This window comes from Mytilus edulis, chromosome 2, assembly GCF_963676685.1.
Source record: "Mytilus edulis chromosome 2, xbMytEdul2.2, whole genome shotgun sequence".
Lineage (NCBI taxonomy): Eukaryota > Metazoa > Mollusca > Bivalvia > Mytilida > Mytilidae > Mytilus > Mytilus edulis.
Genome location: NC_092345.1, coordinates 96,584,178 through 96,605,887, shown reverse-complemented (window position 1 = coordinate 96,605,887; position 21,710 = coordinate 96,584,178). Strand labels below are relative to the sequence as shown.

At 31.2% G+C, this 21,710-nt stretch overlaps 1 protein-coding gene and 1 long non-coding RNA gene across 3 annotated transcripts in view; one reads left to right on the top strand and one right to left on the bottom strand.

Moving 5' to 3' along the window:
* The window catches only part of LOC139513578 (secretin receptor-like), a 120,098-nt gene that overhangs the window by 58,501 nt on the left and 39,887 nt on the right, over nt 1-21,710 (bottom strand). The window lies entirely within an intron of this gene.
* On the top strand, nt 16,563-20,450 carry LOC139513567 (uncharacterized). The gene is made up of 5 exons (XR_011662471.1): nt 16,563-17,033; nt 17,867-18,072; nt 18,553-18,619; nt 18,937-19,008; nt 19,991-20,450. It is a non-coding gene; the product is annotated as an uncharacterized lncRNA (long non-coding RNA).

Sequence of the window (21,710 nt, the reverse complement as noted above, 5' to 3'; positions counted from 1 at the left end):
AAACATATATACTGTCTACCTACATCAATTAAGGTTGTAATACAAGATTTCTTTAGAAAAACATTACTATGATCCATCAAAGAATGGACACATGTTTTCATAGTTTGTAGTTGTCAAAAATTGAAATAACATTAAGGAAGGAATGTAGCATGAACTCGTATTGTCATGTGTTGGCGGTCGCTGACACTTTTTGCTAATTTCAATTCGTACATGTGTACCCTTAAACTATAACTATTTTTCAACATGGATTTTACCTGGCTCTCAGGCGTTGATCCGATACTTGATGTTTTAGTTGAGGAAGTGGGTGCAATTAAGAGATCAGGTCCATTTTTTGACAAAAAATTGGTTGTAAAGGTATAGTTTTTTTTTCCTTAAAAGAATATAAATTTTGGTACACATGACTGTGTAAAAAAAAATTGTTGATAAATAAATCAAAAATTGCATCATATTTGGAACAGTTGATAATTGCTATAGCTGTAACAAGCCTAGAATGGAAGTAAACTAGGAAGTTTCGTCTGTCATTGGTATGTTCATTTATCCGGTTCCTTCTCTTAGACTTTTAACTCTTGTTAATTAATTCAATTACAAACAAAATGACAAACCAAAAGTAATTCCATGATCAATGAGAAATAAAAAGAACACGTATTATTCGTGCAACAGTTTGGTTTCTGGAAAGTTTAACGATAAAAGAAGATAGAAAAATAGGATGGTTTTGATCTCTTCCGTGTTAATGTTCTTAATTCGATACAATACGGAAATGTTTTTGACAGCTGCGTCCGTCCCAAACGAACAAAGATAATTATAAGTCATAGATGGAAGAGTACATAGTGTTTAGGTGTTTGTTAGTGAAATATACCAAATATGGAATATTCAGCAGAAAAAAAATAATGCTGATTTTGTTTAGCTAAAACTGTTAGCAGTAAGACTAAATAGTTTATTTGAAAATATTTTGCTCACAAGTTAATATCCCCATTATACCATGTGTTTGTTTGATTGATGGCTGTCTAACGTGCTACAGCCAATTCTACATGGATATTACATGTAATGAGATATGAAAGTACCATGTTTTTTTATAATAGAAAGATAGTACATCAGGCTTAAAATTATATACGACAGACCCTTGACGTCTGCAAATGAATCACAAAAAAGTTAAAACTAAACAGGCACAATTTCGTACGAAATTGAAAGAGAATTGAGTTAAAAAATCCGAAAGGTTTTGGCAAATACAGCTTAGGTACATGCAATGTATTCCTAACAAATCTTTAGTATTTAGAAAAAATAAAAAAATAAAAATATCACGAAATTTAATAAAACAGTTAAAAAAAATGTATAAAAGAAAGTTTAACCTTACAATATTTAATCATAATTATATGCATTTTATGCATAGTCTATAAATTTTTTTCTTCACATTGATAAAAAGATAAGATAAAGAAATTTTGCTTCGCCATCTATGATGTAAATTTAAGATAACCATGGCTATTGTATAGCTGACAGCACAAAATCAAAATTATAAATCTTAACTATGTCACCATGCGAAATGTCAATACGATCAAATAAAACACACACGCCAACTTCTGATGATGTCTGAAAAGGATATAGATCTAAGAAGATGTGGTATTAATGCCAATGAGACAACTCTCCATCCAAGTCACATGCATGATGTTTATTATCAGTATGCATTTTAAAGTGTTAAATTTATTTTAATCTGATTTAGATGAGTAGCTATTTAATGTTTCTAGTTGGAAGGTGTGGACAGAACGGGCACCATTGTTGTCAAATTGATACTCTTTTACCATTAAAGTTGCTTTTAAATAAACATATTTATTAGTTACCATGATTAAACTTTTCCAAAGATATTGATATATCTTTGAACTGTTTGAAGTTGTTTTTAATTTACTTTGTCCTGCTACACTTGGGTTTTTCACATTTGAAAACGTCGGAATTAAGTAAAGTAATGTTTTTTTTTATCTAGGAGTATGAAATAAACTCACAAATGTCTTAATTATATCCTCGTATGAGAAAATATCAAGGCTAATAAAACACCGTATAGTTACTCTTTTGTCTTTGGTAAATAGGAAGATTCAAAGTCATAGTAAATCTTTGTCTGTTATCAAATACTTTCGGGATTGATGTGAATATCGGACGATGACCGATAAAAAGACTAATGAACAGATTGTTTTTGTAAAAAGGTCAGAATTAAAACCATTTCTGTTTCATATTGATACGTTTATAACAAATATCGAAAATTTGTATCCACAAAAGGAAGAATCGGCACAAGCGGATGTATGTCGTAATTTATAAATCGATCAACACAAATAAAGTCAATATTTTATTACATAAATGTCAGTCTGACCGGCACCAAATCAAATTTATATTTCCGTCGTGCAATGCCATACCTACATATAGGTTTTTATTTTATGGTATACATCCATGTTAATTAACAACTGTCCAGGCTGGATTACAACAAGTTCTCTTAAATGTCATTAAAGCATGTTTATCATGTGTTTTGTAAACATTATTAATGTACATAAGAAAGAAAAGGGTATAATAACAGCCATTCCTGTGGCTACGACATTGCATAAGAAAAAAATCTTCCCGCCTTTCCAAATAAGACACTAAAAAGAATAATTTTGAATAACATAAACTGCCATTTGAACATATTGTTTAAGTATAAATAGTAAATCACAAAAATACTGAACTCCAATGAAAATTAAATCAGAAAGTACCTAATCACATGTCTAAATCAAATGACAAAACACGTCAAACGTATGGACAAAAACTGTCATATTCCTGACTTGGTACAGGCATTTTTCAATGTAGAAAATGATGATTTGGACCTGGTTTCATAGCGCTAAACCTCTCTCTTTTACAACAGTGTCATCAAATTCCGTTATATTTAAAACGATGTGTGAACAAAACAGACATAATAAATAAAATAGTCAAAATATGGGTACAGCAGTCATCACTCTGTTACAATCTTAAAACGAACAATTTCACAAAACAGCACACACGCATATAAATGCGAGTCTAAACCAAAAAGGAAAACCAAAAAGTTGAACAGCTGTTACATCTTCTCTTGAAAAATATATCTATTTTTTTGTAAGTTCATGGTCATTTCTACCTAATGTATACATTAATGACAATATCTTAAAGTGAGGATGTTCTCAATTTTAATTGTATTGCTTTAGGTGCAAATCGTGAAGAACTAATTCAAGAATGCAAGAAAAAAATATATATATAAATACTTAGATCTTTCGTTTGTCTTATGAACATCTGACGGACTTTATTTTACATATTTAAAATCATTGTTTGTCTTAAGAATTAACAGGGTCAAATAACTTGAATAATCATACCTTATCTTTTGGTTTAATATGAAATCAAAGTTCCTGATGAAGTTTAATTCAAAAAGAGATTTGAAACCCGAAATTTATAAAGTGCTTAGAATTTACTGATACCTTAAATATTTGGTGCTTCTATCTACATGGCTGTTAATTAGTTATTTAAGTTTTTAATACGATAATTAATAACTTTACATTATGCATCATCTCTAACTGCATGTTAACTGCATACCAAATGTATTTAAACATGTCAATCGTTCTACTTATTTAGACATTAGTGTGTCAGTGTTCAGGTTGAATCAGATCTTTCGAGAAATAACTTGACCTCTTCAGACACGAAGAGAAAATTTAACCTATTTAACAACATATGCTTCTACAATGAACAGTCTTAAGATTAATTTAAACAGTTTGAAAAATTTAAATAATATGATGTCTTTTACATGATCCATTGCATTCATCAACATGAACATACATTCTCTGTATTGAAACGTATATCATTTTCAAAAAAACTAATCAGGCCTGACCAGCAATATCCGACTACTCAGACTTACAAACATCTATACTATTAAACGAGAAGACCTCATTTTGTGTGTCGCTTCTCTTCCTTCCACAATAAATTAATCATCATGCCTCTTTGTTCTTTAGGTAACATGCATAGTCGCAATTGTCATCCATTCTTATGATTATTCAGATTGAGTTATTTTGGGAGAAAAACGACTAAATAGGTGTCCGGATATTGTTTCCGTCATCAGACTGACTTTTAGTCATAGATAAGCCTTCCGGTTTTAAACATGCACAAGAACAACCAATCGTATGATAGATTATACAAAAAATAAAAATAAATGAGCCAATCAGAGCGTTCTCCATATCATGGTTTCTAGATCGCAAGAATTACAACTATTATACCTCCTTAGAGGCAATTATTTTTCGCGTTTATCCACATGTAAACTACTATTATACTTCTATAATATATAGAGACTCTCTGTATTCTTTCTATTTTTTTCTGAAATATTTACTATATAAGGGGTCATACCAGTTGCATATATATTGAAATAAGTAAAACATGTAGAAACAAGAATGTGTCCATAGTATACGGATGCCACATCGGCACTATCATTTACTATGTTTAGTGAACCGTGAAATGGTGTAAAATCTCGAATTTGGCATTAAAATAAGAAAGATCATATCATAGGAAACATATTGATAAGTTTAGAGTTGGTTAGACTTCAACTTCATCAAAAACTGCCTCGACAAAAACTTTAACCTGAAGCGGGACAGACAGACGGACGAACAAACGAACGGACGAACAGAATAGAAAACATAATTCCCATAAATGGGGCATACAAATTATTGTTGAAAATGAAAGTAGTGATTTGGCCAAAATGAAAGTAAGGTAGAGATTAAAGGGAGGCATGACTTATTCGGGACGTCGGGATCGGGTGTTTTTAAGCTGGGGATTTCGTGATTGATCCTTACGGGATGCGGGAATATTTTTTTAAAATTTCGTGATGTCGGGTTATGAATTTCGTTAAAATACGCACCTCGGGATTTCATGTTTTTAAGCCCGGGATTTCGGGATCAGGGCCCCTCAGACCATCCCTCAAATGAGCCTTAGTCATTTATACGAGATTCAAATCCTACCATTGGCATGTTAAGGTAGATCATAAGTAAATATTTTTTGAGACAGAATTTTCTTATACTTAGCCAAAATGAAGATTTTACTATGCTTTTTTCAAAAATATAATAAAAAGTATGGGTCACCGTGCTTTTTTTCAAGCTATATGTCATTGAAAATTGCTTAAATTTGGTTAGATTGTACATGGAAAAACACATTTGTGTGCATAAAAAAAAATCTATGAGATAGAATTTTGAAATAAATTGTGAAAAGATAGTTTTTGTAATATATTTTAAGAAAATAAAAAGAAAAAATGGTGTCACCGAACTTGTTTTCTTGCTACAAGTAAAAAGAAAATAATTCCCTATCAGTCCAGTATATTTTTTTTACTAAAAGAGTTATCTTCCCTTAAATGGCCCATTTGAAAAAAATGATTCTAAAAACCAAAAAAATGATATTTGTTTAAATATTTTGAATTCTACAAAAAATTACCATGTTTTCTTTATATTATTAAACAGTCTAACCTTTAAATTGCAAATCTGTCTCCAAATTTGCAGATTTAAGCAAATAACTAGACCCATTTTTTACTGTGATTGTACAATCCAAGATGGCGGTATACCATGTATCTACCTTAATAGGGCTCTCAAAAGGAAAAGCACTGATTGATTGTCCTAGAAGCATATTTTATTAGAATAATAATGGTCTATAAGCAGTTTCATTTATTTCATGTTTGAAGCGGTGCAAGTTTTTAATTTAATTTGACTTTTACCAAAAAATGCATTGTAGCAAAGGGAAAGAATAATTGTGGTATAAGGCCAGAAACACGAAAAAATAACTGAATTTAACAGAATGGAAACACATAACGGACTTTGGAAAAAATGGAGAGGACTTTTGATACCTTATATGAAATTCTCCAGTCATAATATCTTTTATAAAAATTCTTCCTACAACAGTTTACAAGCTGTATATGCCCGCGATTTCGCGGGTGTGTTCTAGTATTTTCTTATATCTAAAGACAAAAACATTTTTACCAGGACTGGTGTTTGAATAAATTAAAGTTGATAACTTTTTTCCATAATACCAGTTCAGTACTTCAATATGATATTTGACCAGGTTTAGACGCCTTTGTGGAGTGGTACGAATTTGGAGAATACTTGATATTTTCTTGAGTCTTTTTTAAGGACTACCTGTACAATCAATCCATTCATTTTAACATCATAATACGTATTCTGTACAATAATAGAAATCATTAAATGACAAGAAGTTGATGATTTTAGACTAGCAACGTGCATTTACAGTATTGATATAACTTCAACAGTACTACATAATATTTACACAGATCTTAAATTGCAGGAAAAACGTGCAATGGATTGCAGGAGCGTGTAGAAAACTAGATTTGATCAAACCCATAACTATTAACAGAATTGTGTAAATGGAAATCATTGCTAGAATGGCATGGTATGATGCTCTGTAGAATTCCTTGTATGCTGGATTCCAATTATATTATAACCTCATCTTAGCCGAATTCTAAATTTAATCATTTTAATTAATTGTTTTTAACTTGAGATACAAGTTCAACAAATTCCTAAATAATTCCGTTATTTTTCCCTTTCCAGCATGATTTTTAATCAAAATGTGTGAATATTGAAAAACAATTTGGAGGTCCAAAATGTTATTGACTGACAAAATTGAAGAATTCTTTCTAGTCACGGATTCGTGTATGAAAAAACCCATGCGACATAAAATTCTAATTTTTAGAATTTGAGACCTCTTAAGTTATTGGAGATACTTAGGTTCCAACGAGGTTATATACACAATAAAGTTTTTATTCCATATAATTTACATTTTATAGGGGATCCTCGTTGCAACCGACATACCTTTACCAAGAGGCCAGTGTTAATAATTCAAAATCTTTTACAGCTTTATAAAAACACTAGATAGGCAAACCCAATACGTTCTTAGTGCTTTTTTTCTTACATCTTTTCTTAGAAGTAATCTCAGGATAACAGAATGAACAGGTTGCTTAATCATTTTGAATTTCTCATATGTTTGTTTACATAATAAAATGATTCTTCTTCAGTTTGCTTATCATTTGCTTTATGTGAAAAAAATAATGTAGTTTTACTGAAAAACGCGGATGTGTCAATTCCAGATATGAATAATTAGATTTTTGATAAAGAAATACCAATTAAACAAGAACGTTATCTGAAAGTTGAAAAAAAGGTGTAAGCTGATGATGTATGGTGTATTCACCTGTGTGCATAACGTATATCTTTTTTAACATTTATTTTTCTTGTTGTTTTATTTAATCAAATAACTAGTGACCTTATTTACAAGTATTAATTAATTTGATGAATTTAAATTTAGAACATCATGATATTAAATAAAAGCTCTATATTATTGTATCAACTAGGATATATTGCAGGCCGCGTTACTGTAATGTTGCTTCATATAAATGAACAATTCACCAATGGGAAGCTGAAATCATCTCTTTGTCGTAATTTTTGTTTTCTCTCAACCGAACCCCATTATCAATTGCAAGAAGAAAGTTAAGACTTGAGGCATACTTTACTTTATCTGTTAAAACCCTGTAAGTGATAAAATTGGGAATGGAAATGGGGAATGTGTCAAAGAGACAACAACCCGACCATAGAACAGACAACAGCAGAAGGACACCAACAGGTCTTCAATGTTCGTTTGAATAGATGGGTTCAACTTATACACCAAACGTTGAAATATTTTGTTAGAAGATATCATATGTATAGCGGAATGTGAAGTTAAGTGATAAATCTAGCTTCTTTTTATTTTATTTAAAATAAGCTTCTGTATGAAGCCTGATATGTATACAAGTAGAGAAACACAGTAGATTTCGATGGGGATTGTTTGTTGAGAGACACGACCTTGAAACGTTACAAATATGTTGTCAATCAAGAAATGTGCCAGTATCAGATAGTTGGTTATTTAAAGAAACGATTTCGACTGTCCCTCTGGTATATTTCGTCCCTCTTTTGGTACTCCCTTAAAGAAGACATGTGAATCTTAGATGTTTAAAGACTCTGCGTTAGATGTACATAAATGGATAATGACAGAATAAATGTGAAGTGTGTATATGGTGAATATGAAAAGGTAGTTATGAAGAAAAAAAAATGGAGTTATAAAGTTATGGAATTTTTGAAACTTTACAATATGAACAGATTTTGTAATGTATATGAATATATAATACTGGATTAAAAAAAAATATTAGTTAGAAGAAATTATTGATAATTATAAATCTGAATGGATTACAATGCTTGATTCTTATGGTCAGGGAAATAAGTTGAGAACTTATAAATTGTTTTTAATTTTCATACTGTACTGAACAATTTTTGTTACAAAATATACCTACTCGATATCGCAGTGCATATACTTAATTTAGATGTGGAGCAACACCTTTTAAAATTAAAACTGGTTGTTAGAAGAAGAAAAAAATGTATTGTTAACATGTCCATAACATAATAAAATTAGGTGTATGTTTCATTATTATTCGTTATTTTGATTTGCTAACAGCAACGTTTTTTTTTTCATTTAAAAATAAATTGCATGAATTGTAACATACATGATGACACATGTTTCCGCAATAAAGTGCACAGGTAAATAAAGAAGAAAAAAATGATAGTAATCGTGTTTTCATGATCATAGCGAAAAGATGTAGTTTTAAGTGTTGAGTAAGTTCATAATGGTGACAAAGCGTTGACCGTGCGTACATTTCCTAGATGTTTTAAAACAACAACAAACTACTTATAAGGTTTGATTGAGGCATTATTAAGCTAGAGTTTGAAACACATTTATATTAGTCAATAATAACCTTAACTTTCCCTCTTCCATTGTAAACAATTAAGAAGAAAACAGCAGACATAGACACATTATTTGTTTCTAAAAGAGAAGTCTTACAAAATGTCAGGTGTTTCTAATCTAGCGTTATCGCGGACCAACTAGCTTCATTTGTGTTGTTTGTGTTTGTATTAAATAAGAAATAACACTTTTTAGATTTCGTGCGTCTTGGAATCTTTTCTGGATCTACCTTCTTCAAAAACGCTGAAACCTAAACATTTGAAAGATCAACTAAATTTAATATAACAAAGCAGTCTGTGTGATGGTTTGATCACTTTCACAATATAATTGAATCATTCACATCTTAATTTCCGTTCTCAACTGAAATGTCTATAACTGGACAACTGAAATTACCAAGTTTGCAATACCAGAATAAATAATTTTAACTTTACATTAAAAAGGTTTGCATCTATAAATCTAAACATCGTGCAGTTACTTTCTAATCTTGTATGATAAATAATTAAAAGTAACGAAGGGACTGATTCATGTATTGATTTGGGTGCGATTTCAATTGATTAAGTTTATGTTCTTTTAAGATCAAATTAAAAGCAGGTTTTGTAAGCTTTAGATACAAGAATGAAACTCAATGCAATTTTGTCTCACGCGAGGGAGTCTTGACTAAAGAGATCTGCAACACATTGAAAATTATGGAAATATTTGAGTAAATTATTAAATGAAGCGTTATCAATTAAAATGGTCATTATGTTGTTGCTTGATATTATACAGAAAGTGTCATGTTCTGTGCCTTTCCATATCTGATTATATAGTCAGTTAGCATATGGATTGATCCCTAAAGTTAGACCATTCCATATTTAGACAAAAAGGAATGAAATAATAGTTGATTATAGTAAATTTGTTTTTATTTGTTGATATCTATATTCAAAATAGAAGCAAGGAAAATGATTTGCAATAAAGTTTTGAAAATCTATTATATGGGTTTGTTGGTAAGCTTCTTGACAACTGAACACTTTATTTAAGACAACGGTGTTTGTTCTATTTAAGTTAAATACATTGAATATTTGAACGTCATGATCATATAGTATGACTTTGGTAAAGGGGTGTTCTTAACTTTTGCTTTTCCCAACAACTTATATCTCTAAGTCATGCTTGTTCACGCTTGTTTAATTAGCATTCGAATATTTATGTTGTACAACGTTATATCTAACGGCCACATCCTAGTTTTAACCATGAACTGAATCCTAGTTCTTTTAATGTTTCATATATCTTAAAATGCTTATACTATCTCTCTTTTTGATGATCTGCAAAACCATCAAGGTTATTTTTCTATAATATAGATCGGTATTTTTAAATAACAGGAAACTAATTTTCTCATTCTTTAAATCATGACGAAAGATATATCTCGAATATAGATATTGTTTTTAACTTTAAAACGTTTTCTCTAAGGCTCGTTGATAACACATTGAAATTCATGCAACATACACCAGGATATTGAAAGAAAACATTAGCGTAAGCTATGACTAAAATTTTTCCAATATCTTATGACAGTTCCTTAAGAATAAGCCAATGTATTTTCGATAATAAAACAAGTAATTAGAGTCGGTGACAGATTAAATCTGATCATTTCGCTTTGTTGTGATGAGAAATATTAGTGTTTGGGAAATAATGAATGAATAATTCTGCTAATGACACACGAAATAATAACCAATAGAACTGGACAGTCAACACACAGGGCTTCAGTTTATGACAAACAATGGGGTAAAAAGTTCAGTCCGTAATAATCAGAACAATCTCAAGCATTAACTACAATTTGATGACTGATATATAAGGTAATTACTGATTTTATGAAGATATTACTAGACATGTTTGTTTCTCCTGAATAGTAGAGGTTGGCCCGAGATCACAGTTATTTCGTAGTGCATTTTTTTTAAGAAAGAAATATTTAAATAAAAAAAAAAAGCACCTGCTTTATCTGAATTTATTTTTGATAGTGTAGTTTACTACGATTGGGACAAATAGTTTCAAAGTTATGGAAAAGTCAACCAGCTCTATCTTAAAATATTCTATGTTAAGGGAGTATACAATTTAGTTTGACAGCTTTTTTTTTAACTTGACGAAATGACTACATTACATAGAGATTCAGCACCCAATCTTTTTAAACAAGTAATTGCATCCCATACTTAATATTTTATACATTAAATAAAGAAATAAATTAAGAAAGTGTATGCAAAAAATTTGCAAATTATACATTTTCCACGATATGTATATGATTATCTAAAATCTTATATAAAATTAATAATTATGCAAATTTATACTAGTGATTGAAAAATTCCGCCTACTTTCCTATGTTCAAAATAAATTCGCACACGGCACTAGATCGCTCTCAGGAAGTTTGTTTTTAACGTTTAAAACAAAACACAATCCTTATCACATTAAGTATAAGAAAATAAACGCAACCACTGGGTCGATGCCACTGCTGGTGGAGATTTATTTTCCCGAGCGTATCACCAGTACAGTATTCAGCACTTCTGTGTTGACTTGAGTTATCATTGATATGTTCATAATTATAAATTATCTGTTAACAAAACTTTGAATTTTGGACAAAACTAAGACTTTTCTACCTCAGGAATAGATTACCTTAGCTGTATTTGGCACAACTTTTAGGAATTTTTGGTCCTCAATGCTCTTCAACTTCGTACTTCATTTGGCTTTTTAAACATTTTTTGATCCGAGCGTCACTGATGAGTCTTTTGTAGACGAAATGCGCGTCTGACGTAAATATAAAATTTTAATCCTGGTATCTATGACGGGTTTATTTTCATCAAGATCTTTCAAAAATGTCGTTCAAGTTTAATTGTTCTCCTGTTCAAAAGACGTGCATTTTTCGCGTTAGGGTTCTCAGTGGTCGAGTGGTCTTATTAGTTAATACTGTAATCACTAGCCAGTAAACACTGATGTTGTGAGTTCGAACCCCGCCTGTGCGGTTGCACTCGACTCCAATCTTGATTAACTAGAATTGTCAGTTTTCCTATCGAAGGTCGGTGGCTTCTTCACCAATAAAAACTGGCGGACACGAAATAGCTAAATGCGGTGCTTAAAAGTGGCGTCAAAACACAAAATATCAAATCAAATCATTTTGTTTGCGTAAACGAGGAGGTAAACGTGAATTCAAAAGCCCGTTCTCTTTTTATGTCTAATAAATCCTGAAGTAAACGTAGAGTCTACGCGGCGTTCACATGAAGTGTACACGAGTGAACGATGCGTTAACTTTTCCCGCGCGTCTACATGTTATGTTTTGTCTTCACCCAACTTTATTTATAAGATGTCGTTACATATATTTGAATGCCGTGCATTTATAATGAATTTCAGTAACAAATGACCAAATCGATGAAAAAATCCTTCCTAAGTTATATAAATCTATCATTCTGCATTGGCAATAATATCTTTAATTTAACAAAGACAACTACAGATTAAGCAACACAAACCCCACCAAACGCCGGTGGTGTTCTGAGGTGATTCGAGAAGAAAGCAGATCCAGCTCCACATTTGGACTTTGGATGGTCTTTTTTTATAAGAATTAACGACTAATTTAATGGATAATTACCGATTTAGACTGAAAATTGGTCCCATTTTAGTGATAAAATATAACAGTATATGGATAAAAGTGTCGCATAAAAAATAACACTCAAAACGAATATATGTTCACAATTGCGTATTAAAATTTCCAATAGAAGTCTATGTTTGCGCTGCGGTGACCTCTGTTAATAAACTGTACTCCATAGTTTCATTAAGTTGTATAGTTGCGTATGTCTATCTATGAGTTTCCATTTTGACACTAGGTGTTATTATAGTAGAATGTATAGATCATTATAGAATAAGGTGTTAGAGAAATGAATATAGGGTAATCAATATAGGAATTAATAGCCAATAATTCCACTTGTCAAAGGTATAAGGAGATATTCCACAGGTTACAATAATACTAAAATTATTCAATCTCAAAGTGAAATATCTACAATAATAACCAGATTTTATATATGTGAATTATGGAGTGAAAACGGATAAATATTTAATATTCTTATATAACATACTGTTTTTGTTGTTGTGAAATTTCAATTTTGAAATGTATATTAAAAAATCTGATTTATACCCGATACTTTACATCCTAACTCCCTTACATATTCCACTTTTTAATGTTCACACAAATAATTAGTTATCAAATGTACCAGGCTTATAATCTAATACGCCAGACGCGCGTTTCGTCTACATAAGACTCATCAGTGATGCTCAGATCAAAATATTTAGAAAGCCAAACAAGTACAAAGAAGGGTCTCCATATTGCTAATTAGAGGCAACAGTAGTTAACAAATGTTCAAATATTAGCCACAATCGTTAACCAAAGTTAAAACATTAGCAACAATAGATAACAAATTTTCAAATATTAGCAACAGTTGTTAACCAATGTTCAAATATCAGTAGATTACACATGTTCAAATATAGGCAACAAACTTTATCAATCGGGATAAGAAAACGACAGATCAGAGACTATGATGGTATTTTGAGATCTATAAACGCAAACATATGATGCTTGTGATGTGATACACCGACACATCTTGTTCGTGATTGTGATTGTAATACTGCTTTCGCGTCGTTTTGCATATTTTCGTTTGAGCAATTTTGTATCAAAACTCATTTTTCCATTTATAATACAAAAAAAAAAAAAGAGAGACGAGAACACAATGGAGTCAGATGTACTCATTTGTATTGTGGTGTTATAAATATAAAAGTAATTTTCAAAATATTTTGTTGAACATTCTTCCCTTTTAGTTTAAATGTCCATCTCAAAACATCTTCATTTCATAAAAGACATGTATCTGACTAATCTCGAGTGATTGCACAATATTTGTTTAACACGAAAATGATATTATTGTTGTGCCGTTAAAGACACCCACATTATGTTCTTATCAGTTATTAAACAGAAATAATAGCACTGAATACGTGAAAAACATTTGTATTTTTATACTTATTGACGTAGTTAATACTATAATTTCAATTTATTATGCCTCTAGTTATTTATCTTATTTAATATCAGGGTCGATATCTGTATTCCGAATCTATCCAACTGTAAACATATGAATTTGTCGTCATTAAACCTTATAAGCATCAATATATGATATTATTTTGCATGTGGAATTCACCATCTCTTTTGTAGACGAAACACGCGTCTAGCGCAAAAACGAAATTTCAATCCTTGTATCTATGATCTGTTTATTTAAAACCTTGTACGTGATTGTAGACCGTTAATTAAAAAAAAAAATGTATGCAGTTATTTCTTTTCAATTATAGGCTAGATACTTACTTCGATATGTTAGTTAATCATATCAATCCCATAATGATCATCATAGACCAGAAACTCTTATTTCAAAGTAAAACATGACAGCTAAGCATGTACGGACTAGATATTTTTATTTCTCATTTCTTGACAAAATGGCAGAATAATAAGTCTAATACCATGAAAAATCAAACCACAAATGTGAAAATGTATCACCTTTATGTGAAATCAGCAGTAGTTTAGCAATGTTGAAATATCATAAAAACTCATTGAGTACTTACTTTAAAATGAGCCATTATTAATTTTAGATAATACAATATGGACAAACTAATTTTAAGAAACTTAAGTTCTACCAGCTTCTTAAATGGATTGTGCATATTGACATATGACCTTTCACGCTGAAGCAGACCGCCTAATGTAAAAGAGGGACGAAACATACCACATGGACAGTCAAACTTATAAATCAAAAATAAACTGACAACGCAATAGCTAAAAATGAAAAAGACACACAGACAAACAAAAGTACATCTGACACAATATATAAAACTAATGCCCGCGTCACACTGTCCCGATTTTTACGCCGATGGCAACACGATTATGAAAATTTTCAAAATCGGGACTGATCGTATCCAGATCGGGCTATTCGTAGTGCCATCTTTAACCATCGTAGAACCATCGGCCACTTTTTTAGCCTTCGGGGACAACTTCGGGAAGGGTTCTAAATTTTTTAACATGTTAAAAAATCCCCGAAGGTGCGTCCGATGTTGAGGGTTCGTATTGAGTTCGTATCACCATCCTCGCCATCGTAATGTCACCGGGAATGCATCTTTGAACATCGTATTGCATTCGTGTTTCCATCGTTTCCATCGGGCAGTTTTGACATTACGATGTCTACACGAATGAATCACGAAGCTACCCGAAGGTCTTACGATGGCAACACGAATTCGTTAAGACCTCGTAATCCCGTCGTGTTGCCATCGAATAAAAGTACGAAGGCGACAAGATGGAACTACGACGGCAATACATCCAGCTAAATGTAAGTTAATTTTCGCGCTAAAATACATTTAAAGTGCCATGCGCGATATGCACTTGTCAGTCTAATACGACAGTTAAGAAAGACGTTCACAAAACATGGAGCTCATATCTTAATTCTATGAGAACAAGAAAGGCGACAGCGTTGTTTCTAATAATTCAAATGGAACAAGAAGAGCAGCTATTACAGGCTCAGGGTTTACTTTTACAATTAAATTATTATTTTTTGTCAATTTTTCATATCAAGTAACATAATGAAAATCATAAACGCGCCTCGTACACCAACACTGCAGGTACACGTATATAGGGAAACAATTTTTTTCTTCCTTATTCTGATTTTTTATGTATCATCTGAGTTGTTGTCACACGAATGTTTACTCCATAACCATTTTGTTTTCTATATGTCATATTTTGCCGCATTTGTTGCTTTCCCCACATCCTTCCTTTTGTCTATATTATTATCATATTCTCCTGGAAAGAGCTCTTTTTGAATAAAAGGGATCAACGAACCCATTACCTTACCTTTAAGATAGATCAGTAAACATGGGCATAATTATGGGTGATTATTCAGACTAGTGCACACATTTTACAGTTCAAACAAGACAATGCCGAGCGTGGCATCCCCTCGTATGAAACATATTGGGGACAAATATGGACACTATATTTGTATATGACACATGCAGAAAATGGTAAATTGAATATGCATATTTGATACATAAACTATTTTTTTTAGAAATCAACCAAAACATTCAGTAACTGGAAATACCTTTAATATTATCTTTAGAACCAGCAGGTTAAAAAAATGAGCAAGCAATTTCCTGTGTATTATGTACAGACGTCTTTTAGACATCGTATGGCCATCGCGCCATCATCGTAATCCATCGTGTAGCCTTCGTAATCCATCGTGTAGCCTTCGTGATCCATCGTGTAGGGTTAGGCTGAGATATGAAGCTTAAATACGTCTTCGGTTAACCTTCGTATGTCCATCTTTTGCTATCGTATATAATTTCGGCACCATCGTATAGACTTCGTTATTCATCGTACTTGCTTCGGTCACTTTTTGGTATTTTAACGAGATCGGGACCAACTTCGTACGAACTTACAATTTTCGCATTCGGTTGTCCATCGTATATAAAAATCGGGACAGTGTGACGCGGGCATAAAGAATTAGCAACACGAACCCCACCAAAAACTGGGGGTGATCTCAGGTGCTCCAGAAGAGTACGCAGATCCTGCTAGATATTATACTTAACTATTAGTTAAGGTGACTTCCGATACTAAGGGAGATAACAACATTTTACTGATGTAAAACTGGTTCCCGTTTAAAAATTTAGGATATATCGCCTGTATATCTAGGTCACGGTAACAGTTCCGATGTCGTCTGTTGTCAACGTGTACGCGTAAACAACTTCCAAGTTACAGCTCATCGCTCAAAAGAAAGGAAGGTTTATCATAAAGGATAAATGCATGCGTTCTTTAAAAATAAAGAATATGAATAGCTTCAGCCTGAAAGTTCACACAGTCTTAAATGATTCTCAACTTATAATATCATATGATATAAGTTTTTGAGAGTTGGAGAAATTCGGCGTCCGATCACAGACAGTGATGTTTCGTTTGACGGAACCTGGAAAGAAGGTCGACGGCTAGCTCTGATGATCACCTAGTGCAGAATATGTTCGTTAAGATGCAAAACTGTCCCCTGCGGATACTGTCTGTGAACGGAAATACGACCTTCAAGGCTTGGACCAGGAGGTGGAGGCCGTGGAGCATTTTGTCCATACCATATCGTTGTAGCTGCAGTGCATGTAACCTGCATATCATGTGTGACAGTGTAGAAACGAGGGGGAAAATGGGACTGGTGGATTTGTTATCAATTCAAAAGCTGCACATGGTAAGAGAGTTCAATTTTCTCTTTATTATATATTCTCTTTAGACTTTACACATTTTACTGGTTGGAGAAGGTGTATGGTTTCATGTCTTGAATAAATGAACCTGCCCCGCACCTCTCTTTTTCTTTCTTTAATTCCCCTCTATTATGGTCTGGGGTTTATGTGGTTTGAGGGTAAAAAGCTTTATTTTGAGGGGAAGTGCTGCCCAAATTTTTTATGAAGCTGGACTTAGTAATTTTTCTGGAATTTTGCCCCTGGAAGTTATTTATCATTTCTGCAATGTACACAAAGACATCTATCTATACATAAGGGGCTTTTTAGTTTTGCATCCAAAAGGAGAGGATTATTTTGTAAATACTTATTTGGTAGCAATTATATAAGCATAAATAAAATTAGAATTGAAAAAGTAAACAATTGCAGTCACAATGATTCATTCACAAAAATAATGTTTTACAAACTCAAAATATTAGTTTTCTTTATTTTATAATCAGAATTTTCATATTAAGTCATCTTTTGCATGTGATCAGAGACCAAGTGGTCGGAAACCTTACATATTTAGTCATTTAGAATGATGTGTAGAATGCAGGATAATGCATAAAGGCAAAAAAGAAAATTAAGAAGGGGGGCACCCACCCTCATTCCACATTATTAGAAATAAATGTGAGTCTGTGATCTATAAGAATAAAGGTAAACATGAATTCACAATCATATTATATAAATTGAAAAAATCAATTGTATATTCCAAATAAAATTATGAACTCAAGTCTAAAGAGTTTATAGTTTATCTAATTAACCAATACATGTGCAGACTGACATTTCATATCATATTTTTCAGGAATGATACATGCAGGAATTTGTGCCACACATTTCAACAATTTCCTTAATGGATTGAATGTACTGTCTGTGAATTCATCAGCCATACTTAAAGAAAAAGGAGAATTAAACTGGAAAGAAAATATTTGCAGTTGCAAAAGAATCCTGTAAATAAATTCAAAAGAAGAAACAGTTTTAAACATGGTTAATTTAATGAATAATTGGAAGGTAATTAAACCTTTAGTCATATAATTCATAAATTTTCCTAAGTAGATATAAAGTATAATGAGGACCATAATTATATTCATATTTGCACTTAAGCAGTCATAAAAATGAATTAACAGATCTTGGTAATAATTTCAAGTTTAGGGTCAATATTTTAAATCAATTTTGTGGTAAAGCATTGTTATATATACTTGAAGACTTTCATGTATAGAACATGACAGAATTTGTTTCAACAAAAATATTGAACTAGAATTAGTTACATATGTATAATTTATTAAATGAAATCTATATTAATGTATAATTTCAACACATTTAATGACACCTATTTGGTTTTGAAAGCCTTTATACATATTATTATTACAAATTTCATTGTTAACAGCCTGAGTTTCCAGTTAATTTTAAATGTAATATGTTTTAGCTATAGTATTTGAACACTGCATGCACTTTCATTTATATATATTTGTTATCATTTTTTTTCATTAGGTTGAAGCTAGTTATGTTGCAGAATTGCAAATGTTTGGTACTGGTTGAAACTATGAAAGTAATACAGGTAAATTTAAAGAATTTAGACTTTAACTTTATAAATAGAAAAGATATTCCCAAATGTCAAGGTGAAAGTGGACATTGTAGATTCTAAACACCCATGTGAAAGCAACAGTCTTCTATGGTGAGAGGATGCCATACTTAGCAATGCTCTTGTTATTATATGGAATATGGCTTTTTTTTATCATTATTTTCACTATTTTGATATTGAACAACCAACATTGATAAAAAGTAATATAAAACTCTCACTTTTTATGAATCCTATATTATCTGATTATATTAATTTACTTATTTAATTTTTGTTATATTTGTTATCAATTGTAGGTCTCATGGTCATCATTTAACAGCAGGTTATTAGCAGCAGTTTTGTAGAAAAATGAAGGATGACTGTCAATGGTAAATACATACATTTTAGGATAATTACATGTAGTTACCTTTGAAAAAAAACTTAGGTTCCATTTGAGACTTTTTAATCTGATAATGGTGTTTTGCAGGCATTTATAACATTTCTTTTTGGACAATATATTTAGTAGACTCAACTATAAAATGTAGGATCATGTAAACTTGTACACAGATGTCACTGACCTACATTTTCCACTTCACTGACTTTGGTTACATTAAACATCCAATTTTATATACAACAAATGTATATCTCAGCAACTAAAAGGTGTCAGATCATGCAAACTTATATATACACTCTCAGAGTCTCAGTAAGTAACTCAGCTTCCAGGCAAAAGAAGGTCACAGTGATCCACATTTTACACTATTGATTTGTACTTTATTTTATAATTTAAATACAAAGTATATTATCAAGACTGCCACTGGTTCTTATGTGCCACAATTCTGACAATGAAGATAACTATGTGATGTAGATAACTTATGTTTATTTCAAACTTGGTCACATGCTGTATATATGTAAATTTTTACCAAAAAGAACAGTTCAACTGTTTTGATTTAAGGTACACATATATGGTAAAGGTCACACCTATTAAATATACATGTATACCTTGAATTTATTTGCATTGGACCCTATAATGCTCCCTATATCATTTATATTGTCAATTATTGCATTCCAAATTGCCATTGTTCACAAAACAAAAACCACTAAAAAGGATGGCCATCATAGGCAAAAGCAATATAAAATGCATACCCATCAGCTGACCTAATTATTGCAATCACTTCAAAAACCTGGCCATATATCATATTATAAAACTCTTAATGAGTACCTTTGTTAGTCAGGTATAATATAATCTTTTTAAATTGATGTTGTAATGCATGATTGGATTAATTTTGCACTCACTGAAATATTATATAGATTTAGTAGTTTATTAGTATATATTACACCTTTTCATTACAAATAAATAAATTAAACTTTCAGGTAAATGCAGCAACAGAATGTTCCCCTGGAAAATTTACGTAGAAAATTTGGGAAAGTATGAATAAGAAATTAGAGAGGCAAACAGATAACCAGAAAACAAAGATTTTGAAAGAAAAGAATTGCCACTAATAGTAATATGCTATATCTGACTGGGAGCAACATGTACTATTCAATATTGAAGGATTGATAATTTTGACTGAGAACATAGTGAACTCTAATAATGCTATGACTATCAATAAGTACTTGACTGAATCAGAGGAGTAAACTATTTACACATTTGTAAATATAACAGTTATATGTTTGCTTGATTATTGAGGCATTCAAAATAAAGAAAGTTGAAAAACCTTTGAAAAAGTTATAATTTCATCATTTTTTGGTTATGTTACTATGACAACTGAAATATATAATGTATTATCATTATGCTTCATCAAACTTAAATCATTAATTGTGGAAAAGGTGACAAAGTCTTTTTAAATCCATTTACTTGCATGACTGTTACCTATGAATCGGTAATTTAAAAAAAAATATATTTGGTGATTTTCGCTAACTTCTGAGTAATTTATTTTGCTCATTTAAGACCACAGTAATGCTAATATAAGCTGCATTACAATGTATCATAATATTTGTTTACATTTACATAGAAGCCATGTGTTGTTGGTCTGAAATCATGGTATTTGATCTGCCATTGTCTGTTAGGTTGTTAATCTTGCACATCAGAACAATGCAAAAACTTGAATTTTCCAACTTCATGTCCTGTTGCCATGGTAACCGTTGTTCATAGAAACCAAAAAATTGTTCTCATTTGATTGCCTTGTGACACTGTATTATTCTGTGTTAGTTTAACAAAGGATATGACAACATATGTCACACTTTGATCACCGATGATGAAAGATATACAAAAAACTGCTGTTGATCACTGTTTCGTTAGGGGTCACAAAAACATTTTTCGTGCAAAAAATAGTCTGGTGACCCATATTTTTTTTTTATTTCTTTTTAAAGCTCATTGTTATGACCATCTTATGTCAAATTTAAAAAAATATTCATTGGACCATTTTTTTGGAAATTTAAGAAAAATAGAAATTTTTAACAAAATCTGTGTTTTTTTTTTTGTGGAGCAGTGTTGATGAAATTAGAGACGAAATCAATGAAAATGAATAAAACTGCCATTATTTGTGTTTTATTTACATTTTAAATAATAATTTTGTAATAAATGAAGAACAAACCCTTCAAAATACTTTCAAAGGCTTGAAAAAAATCCAGAGTTTCTACATCAGGTATGTATTTATGCATACACGTGATGTACCAACTTTGGTGACCGTTACCATGGAAACGAGTCTGGTGACATACTATTTTTAACTCAAATTTTCATAGAGGCCATTGTATAGTATATGTATGCAAATTTTAAAAAAAATTCAATGGTGAAAAAAAATTAGCTATATCTGTAGGGATCCACCTTAAACGATTTATCACCATCATATAAGTTACAATATCAAGTTAAAAACACAATTGCTCTGACATTTAAAAACATAAAATCATTTTAAAAACAAATGTACCTCCCAGACCATAAAAGATTAAATAAAATCTTCTTTTGTAAAGATAATATATAAAGTGGTATGTTTGCCATCTATTATGCAACTTCTGGACCGTGTCTGACAAAAGGAAATAAGTCATTTATATTTGACATACAGACTCCAAAGAACATATTGCATGATGACAGCTA